Source organism: Apodemus sylvaticus, chromosome 8 (genome assembly GCF_947179515.1).
Source record: "Apodemus sylvaticus chromosome 8, mApoSyl1.1, whole genome shotgun sequence".
NCBI classification, from domain to species: Eukaryota; Metazoa; Chordata; class Mammalia; order Rodentia; family Muridae; genus Apodemus; species Apodemus sylvaticus.
The window spans coordinates 10,790,081-10,802,729 of NC_067479.1; positions in this window are offsets into that span (position 1 = coordinate 10,790,081).

The following is a 12,649-nucleotide window of genomic DNA, read 5'->3' on the forward strand; positions in this document are numbered from 1 at the left end:
AGTGGAAGAGTTAGGGGAAGGACTAAAGGAGGTAAAGGGGATTGCAACCCCATAGAAAGAACAACAATCAATTTTGTAGACACCTGAGAGCTCCCAGAAACTAAACTACCAACCAAAGAGTATATATATGTTGGTCCATGACTCCTATGGGCCTACATACGTAGTAGAGAACTGCTTTATGTGGCATCAGAGAGAGGGGATGTGCTTGGTCCTGTGGAGGCTTGATGCCCCAAAGTGGGGGGATGGTAGAGTGGTGAAGCAGGAGTGGATGGGTGGGTGGGGGAGCACCCTCATAGAAACAAAGATGATGGGGGAATGGTGTGGGAGGTTCGTGAAGGGGAGACCTGGAAGGGGGACAACATTTGAAATGTAAATAAATAAAATATCTAATTAAACAAAAAAGCAGAATAGAAATCATTAAAGACTTGGCAGTTTCTCATTTTTGTTTAAAGAGTTATTTTTTATTTTTAAGTTATGTGTGTGTTGTGTATGATGTATGGTGTCTGTGTGTGTGTGTGTGTGTGTGTGTGTGTGTGTGTGTGTGTGTGTGAGAGAGAGAGACACATACAGGACATAGATTGGTAGTTGGTGTATTCTGTTTTGATATGTCTTAGTTTTTGAGAAAATGTCTCTTACTGAACCTTGGACTCAAAGATTTGGCTAAATTGGCTTGCAGAGAGCTCACAGAATCAGGATATTTCTTCTCAGATCCCAGTTACGGGGTTGCAGTGAACTGCAAGTCTCTAGATTTCCCTGCCTAAGGTGTCAGGGAATAAAGAAATGGTAGAGACACATTCCTGGGTTGTGTATGTCGGGGCTGTGCCTACTAAGAGAAACACACCAGTATCAAACCTGTAACTTAGTGCATATAATTAATCTATCTATATACATGGATGATGAGGAGGGCTATTAGCTTGTCTGTAGGCTTTAGTCTGTGGCTCTCTTGGAGGAGAAAGTTGGCACACTGTTCTTTCTGGACACACTGTTCACATCTGGACTTGGACCAAAGGGAGGCATTTGCTGTTCCAATGGTTCAGAGGTATTGGAATCCTTGACATAGTACATGCTCTTGTCAATAATATGTATTTACTCTGGGCATTATCTGCTACATAAATGGAGTTACTGACCCCATACAACAGTGCTTTATATTGGTCCTGGGAAATCAGTCTGAGGTGCTTACCAAGCACCCAGCAATCACCTTACTCTTGGAGACACCACACTGGCCACTTTATTATTGATTTCTAGCTTACATTTTAAAACTACTGTTTGCTTTCTGGATTCATCATCAACAGCTTATTTGTTTTGGGGGCACTTCTATTTATATATTTTTCAAAGTAGGTTATTTTGCTAACTAGTCTAAATATTTTAGAAATAATGCTTAGCTCAACCTTCACATAAGTCTACAAAATAACTGCTCCTATTAGAACCCTTTTTATATAGGAAGATTTAACAATACTGAGACAAATATTAATACCATATTCTTATATGGCACACACATATATATCATACACATCTTAGTTTCCAGATCAGAGTTCATATGTCTCCTTGAATAAGTCTCAAGTAACCAAACTGACCAGTACAGTGACACTAAGTGCCGTGAATAACAGCAATGCTGCTTTCCTATATTTTCGTTCTTTCAAATCCTTCAGCGCAATTGCATGGATGCATGTGCATCAAATGACTCCACTTAACCATATCTTTTTGTTACGAGGCAACATATTTAAAACAAATTTCATATATTTCTAGTAATTGCTTAAATGAATTCCAGAATTGGAGAGCCGCAGTGAATTAGAAAGTGCTGTCATGATTCCTTTGTTTTCTTGATATAATGCTATGCATAATAGTCCTTGAGAATATGACTTAATCAATTTTCTTCACTGTCAAAGTATTGGATGTTTAAATTTCCTCAGCATAGTTGAGGCATGGGTGAATACATTCCTAACTCAGGCATTTGCTTCCTTTTCTTACGTTTATTAGAACCTCTTTCTATTGATTTTCTTTACCAGAAAATGTGTGCTTAGATTTTATAATATGTAAGAGATTAAGGTGGCTGATTACTGGATTTTCATTATATCACAGGATTTATGAAGCACACATCTCTTCGTTATATGCATTCTAGTCATTGTTTCTCTGGAGAATGCAACTTTCAGACTTGCGTTTCAAAAACACAATTACAAGCCTTCTCAAGAGTAAAGATGCTTTTCTGATGCTTGCCTTGAAAATAATATTCAATTTTCATGGAATCTGCAAGGTAAACTCTAGGTCTAACACTTTTATTATAGAACCTATGTATTTACCGAGTTTATGTTTACAGGCATTTACTTAGTTATTGATTTGAAGGTTGGTTCCTTCCATTGTATTTTGCTGACAATGTAAAAGTAAAGTTAACAGTCTTAGGAAATAATATTTGTTGTAGATTTTGGAAATATACAGAAAAAAAGATGTACTGTTACTCTATGCATAGATCAGTTTAGAGTTAGTGCAGAATCAAGATATGAAGTTAATGATGAAATCACTATCTACCCTTTCCTCATGGAACTTGGTCATTTACATCTCATTCCATCTCCAAATCTATGATATATTTTAAGATGTTTTTAATAAAACATCTTCACTCACCTTAACACTATAAAATAGAGTTTTCTGAAATATTTTTATTAGTATTTTATTTGAAGGTTGGTTCCTTGTATTGTATTTTGCTGACAATGTTTTGACAAAAATAACTTGTCTAAGTTGACTAATAAAATATTTGACAAAATATTTTATCAGTATTAAAGTTTCAAAACATCAACGCAACATGCTTAGCATTGAGGTAACAACATATAAATGATTTTATCTGTTGACATTTACAGTGAGGTAAGGCTACACACATTTGAAATTCATTATAATTTTGGCGTACAGATTCTTTTAACAGAAACATAGTAAGAAAGTACTTAGTTACACCAAGACATAAAAGTGGTTTTCAGGGGAAGTACTGATCAAGTTGAGGGATAAGTAACTGTAGCAGAATTTTCCCTGTCCAATCACTTTAAATATTAATACAACAATAAGCCTGTGATTGCACAGGGAAAAGGGAAGGAGAGGGAGGAATTGCAGACTGGACTGAGGAGACAGGTACAAGAAGGGGGAAGAAGATGGAGCAGGAGGAAGATGACCCAGATTCTACATGGCTTTAAATAGCCCCAGATAGCTATAATAGCATATAGGGATAGAATAATTGGGATAACTTGTCTAATCTAAGTTGGCAGCTTGTATCAATATCAGTTGGCTCTGAATTTATTGTGTGGGCATCTTGTGAATTGAGAATTTATTCATATGTAAATCTGACTGATTAATTATAAGCTTCAAGAGTTTTGATTTTAAGGTGTTACTGGGTAACCGTATTTGAGTGCACCTATTCAGTCTATTCAATCAATTTTTTTTAATGTTTAACCAGTTTTTTGAACAGATAAATGATACTTTATTCATACTCATTCCTCTATTCATTCTTTTCTGATTCTTTCCTACTTATTCTTAAAATATTATATACAGTTACTGTCATCTTTCTCATTGTGTACATGGGCCTCCCCACTCTACCAATTCACAATTCAGAGTTTTTCCTTGTTGCTTCAGATTTCTATTTCTCATTTCTTCTTCTTCTTCTTCTTCTTCTTCTTCTTCTTCTTCTTCTTCTTCTTCTTCTTCTTCTTCTTCTTCTTCTTCTTCTTCTTCTTCTTCTTCTTCTCTCTCTCTCTCTCTCTCTCTCTCTCTCTCTCTCTCTCTCTCTCTCTCTCTCTCTCTCTCTCTCTCTCTCCTCTCTCTCTTTCATTCTTTCTGTCATATTACCAAGAAAAATGCAAGATTTGTAGGATAACTCTGAGCACAAGAGGGAGACTATTTTGGGTGATATCAAGTTCTCTCCTTTCTGCCTCCCCTGTGCCCCTGTGTTACCCATATTCCACATGTCCTCATTGTAACTACTACAAATTCTCCTTTACCAGGAACACAATTTATTTAAAATGTACCCTTTTAGACATTGTCTTAAAACTCAGGGAATTGTCTTGGAATATTCTATAAGATCATCAAAGTTGAAAGGCTCTATATTCTTATGTCATTGCCTGGAGACTGCATGGGAAGACATCTCAGCTTTGGATTCTTGGGGGTTACCCTTAACCCTACTCCTTGTGGCAGTCGTTCCAGTTTCCGTTTGCCTTTTAGGAAACCACCAAACTGAACTTCAGATGATAATGGTAATTTACCTTCTCCTGTTACTGAGCAAGATTCTCCCTTGTTCAATGGGCTTACAAAAGTTTGGCAGAGTCAGTCATTGTCTCTGCTACCATGATCTGTATATATGTGATTGTATTATATTTTCATTTGGATTTTTCTGATGCTGTTTTAAGTTGGCTTTCAGGTTGTATTATTATTAGTTTGAACAAACTTTTATATTCTGGATCTGAGAACATTATCACCTGTAATGTTTATTTTAGATAGTTTATACTTTCCTTTTTATTATCCGGGTTTAACTTTATGTTTTTCTTTTACTGAAAATAGATTTTTTTCTCACATATTATATCCCGATTAGTGTTTTCCCTCTTTTTTCTCTCCCTAATTCCTCCCCACTTCCCCACCCATCTGTATCCACTTCCTCTCTATCTTTCATTATAAAATAAACAGGCTTTTAACAGATTGTAATATAATTAATATAATATAATTAATGCAATATATGAGATAAAAAGAAAAAATAACATATCTTAAATAAAAATACCAACCCAAAAGAAAAGAGCATAAGTACCGACATGAAATAGAGAACAATTTGCTTGCACACTCTGGAATCCCATGAAAGCACTTAACTAGAAGCCCTAATGTATATACAAAAGGCCTGCTACAGATCTTTGCAAGCCTTGTGCCTCAGACTCTGTGAGCTCATATGTGGTCAATCATGTTGATTTAAAGAGAATTGTTTCTTAGTGTTCTGCATCCACTTTGACTCTTATACTTTTTCTGCTTCCTCTTCCATAGAGTTTCCTGAGCTTTGAGAAGAAAAAAAAATAAGGGAATCCTCCCATTTAATGCTGAGAGTGTCTAAGTATATCATTTGCTGAATAAAGTTGGGTGTTTGTCTCTGCATTTGGTCCCATTTGCTACTGAAGAAAGCTTCTATGACATTGGCTAAGCAAAACACTGATCTAAGAATATAGCAGGATGTCATTCAGAGTCATTTTATCACTACTTTTTGATTTTCATTTTTTTGTTATTCAAATAAGTAGCGTATTAGTTAGGTAAGATAGGCCAAGGAGTGTCTAGACTCAGGATACTGTTCAGATGAGCAGTATCAATACGGGTGTTCTTTCTTATGGAATGGTCCTTGAGTGAAATCTATTATTGGCTACTTCCTCCCACAAGCTTTATGCCACCATTACCCTAGTATATCCTAGAAGTCGGACACCATCGTAGCTCAAAGGGTTTGTTGCTGATCTGGTATTTATATTTCTCTTTTGTAAACATGCTCAATAACTTTCTGTGTCAATGATGCTAGAACTTAGGGGATGAAAGCTCTGTATAAATACCAACTGGACTTCTCTCTATGTTCAATGAGTAATGTAAATATTGTCTTCAGAAATGGGGCTCAGCAGTCCATGTGAGGAGAAGAATCTATAATCCTGGCAACTGCCTGAGTTGTTTGACATTTTTAGTGTGTGTGTGTGGGGGGGGGGGCTCGCATGCACATGTGCACATATGTGTGTGGGTATACCATCATATATACATATGGACGTTTCTATCATATTACATTTCCCTACTGTCCCCCCAATGGCCCTTAATGTTAGCTGTCTCTTTCCTTATTCACTCCTTCATTTTTCTCCCCTTCCTGTCCATACTTGATCTTATTGCTCTGCCAATATTCAACAATAGCTATCTATTTCACTTCCCTCTCCTAACAAGGTCTATTTGTTCCCACTAGTCCCTCACATTATGCCTAACATCTGTGGTTGTACATATTTTAGCTTGGTTATCTTACACATAACAGCTGATATCCACATGTAAGTGAATACATATAATATTTTCTTTCTGTGTCTTTTTTTCCTTCTATAAATGTTCCACTGATTGTTTTTTTTTATTTTTATACTTCATATTTTATTCCCCCATCCCCACCCACCATTCACTTCTGATTCTTTTTTTTTTTAGCATTTGTACAACCTAGTTTTTTTAAACTTAATTTTTTTTAATTTTTTCAATATATTTTTTATTTACATTTCAAATGATTTCCCCTTTTCTGGCTCCCCACTTCCCGAAAGTCCCATAATTCCTCTTCCCTCCCCCTATTCCCCCATCCACCCCTTCCCACATCCCTGTTCTGGTATTCTCCTATATTGCTGCACTGAGTCTTTACAGAACCAGGGGCCACTCCTCCGTTCTTCTTGGACATCATTTGGTATGTGGATTATGTCTTGAGCATTCCAAGGCTAATATCCTCTTATCAGTGAGTGCATACCATGATTGATCTTTTGAGACTGGGTTACCTCACTTAGTATGATGTTCTCCAGCTCCATCCATTTGTCTAAGAATTTCATGAATTTATTGTTTCTAATGGTTGAATAGTATTCCATTGTGTAAATATACCACATTTTTTGTATCCATTCCTCCGTTGAGGGACACCTGGGTTCTTTCCAGCTTCGGGCTATTACAAATAAGGCTGCTATGAACATAGTGGATCATGTGTCCTTATTGAATGCCAGGGAATCCTCTGGGTATATGCCCAGGAGTGGTATAGCAGGGTCCTCTGGAAGTGTCATGCCCATATTTCTGAGGAACCCCCAGAACTAAATGGAGAGAAACTTGAAGCAATCCCACTAAAATCAGAGACTAAACAAGGCTGTCCCCTCTCTGCATATCTTTTCAATATAGTTTTTGAAGTCCTAGCTAGAGCAATTAGACAACATAAGGAGGTCAAAGGGATACAAATTGGAAAGGAAGAAGTCAAACTTTCACTATTTGCAGATGATATGATAGTATACTTAAGTGACCCAAAAAACTCTACCAGGGAACTCCTATAGCTGATAAATAACTTCAACAAAGTGGCTGGTTATAAAAATCAACTCAAGCAAATCAGTAGCCTTTCTATACTCTAAGGATAAGCAGGCTGAGAAAGAAACTATGGAAATGACACCCTTCACAATAGCCACAAAGAGCATAAAGTATCTTGGGGTGACTCTAACCAAACAAGTGAAAGACCTATACGACAAGAACTTCAGATCTCTGAAGATGGAAATCGAGGAAGACCTCAGAAAATGGAAAAATCTTCCATGATTGTGGATTGGCAGGAATAATATAGTTAAAATGGCCATCTTGCCAAAAGCAATCTACAGATTCAACGCAATCTCCATCAAAATCCCAACTCAGTTCTTCATAGAGTTAGAAAGAGCAATTGTCAAATTCATCTGGAATAACAAAAAACCCAGGATAGCTAAAACTATTCTCAAGAGTAAAAGAATTTCTGGCGGAATCAGTATCCCAGACCTCAAGCAATACTACAGAGCAATAGTGTTAAAAACAAAACAAAACAAAAAAACCTGCATGGTATTGGTACAATGTCAGGCAAGTGGATCAATGGAATAGGATTGAAGACCCAGAAATGACCCCCACACACTTATGGTCACTTGATCTTCGACAAAGGAACTGAAAACATCCAGTGGAAAAAAGATAGCCTTTTCAACAAATGGTGCTGGTTCAATTGGAGGTCAGCATGCAGAAGAATGCGAATTGATCCATTCTTATCTCCATGTACTAAGCTCAACTCCAAGTGGATCAAGGACCTCCACATAAAGCCTGACACTCTGAAGCTAATAGGAAAGAAACTGGGGAAGACTCTTGAGGACATGAGTACAGGGGAAAAGTTCCTGAACAGAACACCAATAGCTTATGCTCTAAGAGCAAGAATTGACAAATGGGACCTCATAAAATTACGAAGTTTCTGTAAGGCAAAGGACACTGTCAAAAGGACAAAATGTCAACCAACAGATTGAGAAAGGATCTTCACCAACCCTAAATCCAACAGAGGGATAATATATTGTTGGGTTCCATAGCTGCCTGCAGCTATTACGAAGTGGGTTTCTGGAACAGAAGCTGAGGGATAAATGGGGAAGAGGGGCGAAAAGAAGTATGGCTAAGACAATATTCACTGATCAAAGCCCGAAACTTTAATGGCGCCAGACCTTTTAACAGTTTGGGCAAACCCTTCCCCCCAGACTCCAGGCTGAGTTCCGGTGGAAGTTGTCTAGCTTCTCTTGGAGGTCCTCGTCTTGACTGCTCCAGCTGCTGGGTGGGTCACCTGCTTAATTCAGGAATTCCTAGACCTGGAGGAACAATGAACTTAACCTTTACTTCGAGCACTCGGCCCTAGGTGGAGCAGGATCCTGGCTATCTAGGAGAAGTTAACCTTGACCAAAGTCAAACTCTGACCCAGTGCATGACTGCCCCAATATGGCTCTGTACAATATACAATATATACAAAGAACTCAAGAAGGTAGACCCCAGAAAACCAAATAACCCTATTAAAAAGTGGGGTACAGAACTAAACAAAGAATTTTCACATGAAGAACTTCGAATGGCTGAGAAGCACCTTAAGAAATGTTCAACATCATTAATCATTAGGGAAATGCAAATCAAAACAACCCTGAGATTTCACCTCACACCAGTCAGAATGGCTAAGATTAAAAACTAAGGAGACAGCAAATACTGGAGAGGATGTGGAGAAAGAGAAACACTCCTCCACGGCTGGTGGGATTGCAAGCTGGTTCAACCACTCTGGAAACCAGTCTGGTAGTTCCTCAGAAAACTGGGCATGATACTATCAGAGGGCCACATTATACCACTCCTGGTCTTATACCCAGAGGATTCCCTAGCATGTATTAAGGATACATACTCCACTATGTTCATAGCAGCCCTATTTATAATAGCCAGAAGCTGGAAAGAACCAAGATGTACCCAACAGAGGAATGGATACAGAAAATATGGTATATTTACACAATGGAGTACTGCTTAGCTATTAAAAACAATGAATTCATGAAATTCTTAGGCAAATGGGTAGAACTGGAAAATATCATCCTAAGTTAGGTAACCCAATCACAAAAGAACACTTATGGTATGCATGCAATGATAAGTGGATATTAGCCCAGAAGCTCGGAATACCCAAGATAAATATGTTAAATGATGCCCAAGAAGAAGGAAGGAGAGGCTCCTGTCCTGGAAAGGCTTGATGCAGCAGTGTATGGGAATACCAGGACAGGGAAGTAGGAAGGAATTGATTGGGGAATAGGGTTGGGGAATGGGACTTTCAGGAAGGGGAAACCAGGAAAGGGGAAATAATTTGACATATAAATAAAGAATATAAAATAAAAAAAGAGAAGTTAAAAGTCCTTAGTGATCAGAGAAATACAAATCAAAATGACCCTGGGATTCTTCCTTATACCAATCAGAATGACTAAGATCAAATCCACAGGTGACAACACATGTTGGAGAGGATGTGGAGAAATAGGAACACTTCTCCATTGCTAGTGAGATTTCCAACTGTCACAACCACTCTGGAAATCAATCTGGAGGTTCATCAGAAAATGGGAAATAGATGTACCTGAAGACCATCTATGCTACTCTTGGGAGTATATCAAAAAGATGCCCCACCAAGTCACAGGGACACATACTACACTATGTTCACAGCAGCCTTATTTGTGAGAGCCAGAAGCTGGAAATAACCCAGATGTTCTACAGCAGAAGACTGGATACAGAAAATGTGGTTCATTTACATAATGGACAGTACTCAGCTATTAAAAACAAAGACATCATGAGTTTTGCAGGCAAATGGATGGAACTAGAAAATATCAACCTGAGTAAGGTAACTCAGACCCAAAATGACAACATAGTATATTCTCACTAATATGTGGATGTTAAAAATTACAGAGTACCCAAGATACAGTCCACAGAACTCAAAAAGTGCATCAAACTGGAGTGCCCAAATGCAGATGCCTCAGTCCCACTTGGGAGAAAGAACAAGGCAATCACAAGTGGGAGGGAAGGACCTGGGAGAGACCTGGGAGGGAAAGTGGACTCGGGGGGAGAGTGGGGGGAGAGTGGGGGGAGAGGGGAATATGAAGGCAAAGGACTGAAGCCCTTAGGGCCAGGAGAAAGAATGGAAACAGGCAACCTCTGGAGATAGGAGGTGGGGGCCATCCTCCAAGAATGCACCAGTGACCTGGAAGGTGAGAGACTCTCAGGACTCAAAAGGACCGTAGATGAAATGACCTGAAGTAGGAGGAGGGAACTTACAGTGCCCACCTCCAGCAGGAAGACAGGGCATTAAATGAGGGAGAGGGGTGGCCATCCCACAGTCACAACTCTCACCCATAATTGTGCCTCTCTGAAAGAATTACAGGGACAGAGATGGAGAGAAGCCTGAAGAAAAGAGGTAGCACTGATTCTTAATCCGTTCTTCTGCTGAGGGATATCAAGGTGGTTTCCACTTTCCAGCTAGTATGAATAAGGCAAAAAAGATAATGTCTGATAGAGAGTGCTGTGTGATAGCATGAAGCATTCTTTGGGAGTATATTCCCATGAGTGGTATAGCTTATTCATGAAGTAGATGGATTCTTACGTTACTGAGGAACTGCCACCCAGATTTTCATGGTGGCTATATAAGTTTGTATTTCTACCATTAACGGATGAATGTTCCTCTTGTTCCACATCTTCAGCATCATAAGTTGTCGTTTGTTTTATTGATCTTAGCCATTGGACAGGTCTGAGACGAGATCTTAAAGTAGTTTTTATTTTCTTTTCCCTGCTGAGTAAAGATGTTGAATATTTATTTCATTAACTGTTTCTCAGTCATTTGAGTTTATTCTAATGAGAACTGTCTGTTTAGAATTGTAACTCATTTTAAGTTGAGTTATTTATTTTCTTGAATTCTTTATATATTTATAGATATTAGCACTCTATATTATGTGTAGTTGCCAAAACTAGTTTTCCATTCTGGAGGCTGCCACTTTTCTTGACTGTGTCCCTCAGCATGCTAAGGTCCCATTTATTAATTGTTGGTCATTATGATTGTGCTAACAGTGTTCTTTTCATACACTATTTTCCTTTGACAATGACTTCACAGCCATTCCCTACTTTCTCCTCTATCAGTTTCATTGTGTCTCATTTTCTGTTGAATCATTAATTGATTTGATATTGAGTTTTATGTAGTGTGATAAGTGGAGACAAATTGATCTATTTGTGTTCTTCTACATGCATTCAGTTTGACTAGAATGATTTATAGAAGATATCTTTTATCCAGTGTTTATTTCTAATTTATCAAAAATCAGGTGTCATTAGGTGTATTGATTTATGTCTCCGTCTTTAATTTTGTTCCATTGTCAACAGGTCTCTTTTTGTGAAATACTATGTTGTTTTTATTATGTTAGCTCTATAGCATTACTTAAAATTAGCGAAATGTTATCAACAGGAGCTCTTTTATTACTTAACATTATTTTATCTAACTTTGAGTATTTTGTGTTTCCATATGAAGCCAAAATTTTTCTTTCAATAAACAAGAATTGTATTGGAAATTTTATGGTATACAATAAATAGAGGGCTTATGTTTTTAACTTTATCCTTTTTCAAAGAATCGTGGCTTTGATGCTATATATATATATATATATATATATATATATATATATATATATATATATATGAATCTCTCTCACTTAAAGTAATAGAATGCTACTTTTTATGTCTGGTAGAGATTTAGATTTCATATTTATATTTATGATTTATTTTAAATTTCTGTTTTAAAATATTGTGAAGAGACAACAATGTATGAATATATAGTATTTCAGAATCTATTATGAAAAGACCACATTTTATTCTCTAATTATTTCCTTGCCCTTTCCTAGAGACCAGTAATTCACAATCAATGATCTAGTCTCTTTTATGTTCCATTGACTATATTTTAATTTTGAACCAGATTCTACTGTGAAGTCATTAGTTGAATAAGCCCCTTTTATTATTTAAAGATTGTTTTGAGTTTTAAAGATCCTTTGCATTTCAATATTTCTCATCTTGGTTTCTGAAAAAATGCTTGCTGATTTTTTAATAAGAGATTATTCAATATGGGGAATATTTGAGGACTATTAGCATATAAAACACCAATTCTAATAATCATACTAGATGTTCATTTATGGAGAGCTGCTTTAATTTCTCAAGTGATCCTACTTATTTTCATGTTTGTCCTTGAACATTTTGAGAATTGACATTTGTATTATATATTGATATTGTATTATATTTGTTTTAATTTTCAGTTCCTTGCAAGAATACAAATTCAATTTCACCATCTATTGTTATTTATTGTTGGGCTCTACCTTGCTCATCTCATTTATTATTTCCAGTAGCTTTTTACCAAATGGATCTGGTTTTCTCCCTAAGTAATCATGTCACCTATAAATAGAGACAGGTATTTTATACTTTATTGCTATTTTGGATGTATTTTCTTTCTAAATCCTTTAGTTTCTTAGCACAGCAGTGCTATCTCAAATATCTAAACTTGCATTCCTGATATGAGAAGTGCCCTTTGAATTAATGGATTGATGATTAATTATTGAAGATAATAGTTCATCCAGTTTGCTGGAAATCCTGTTGTAGACTT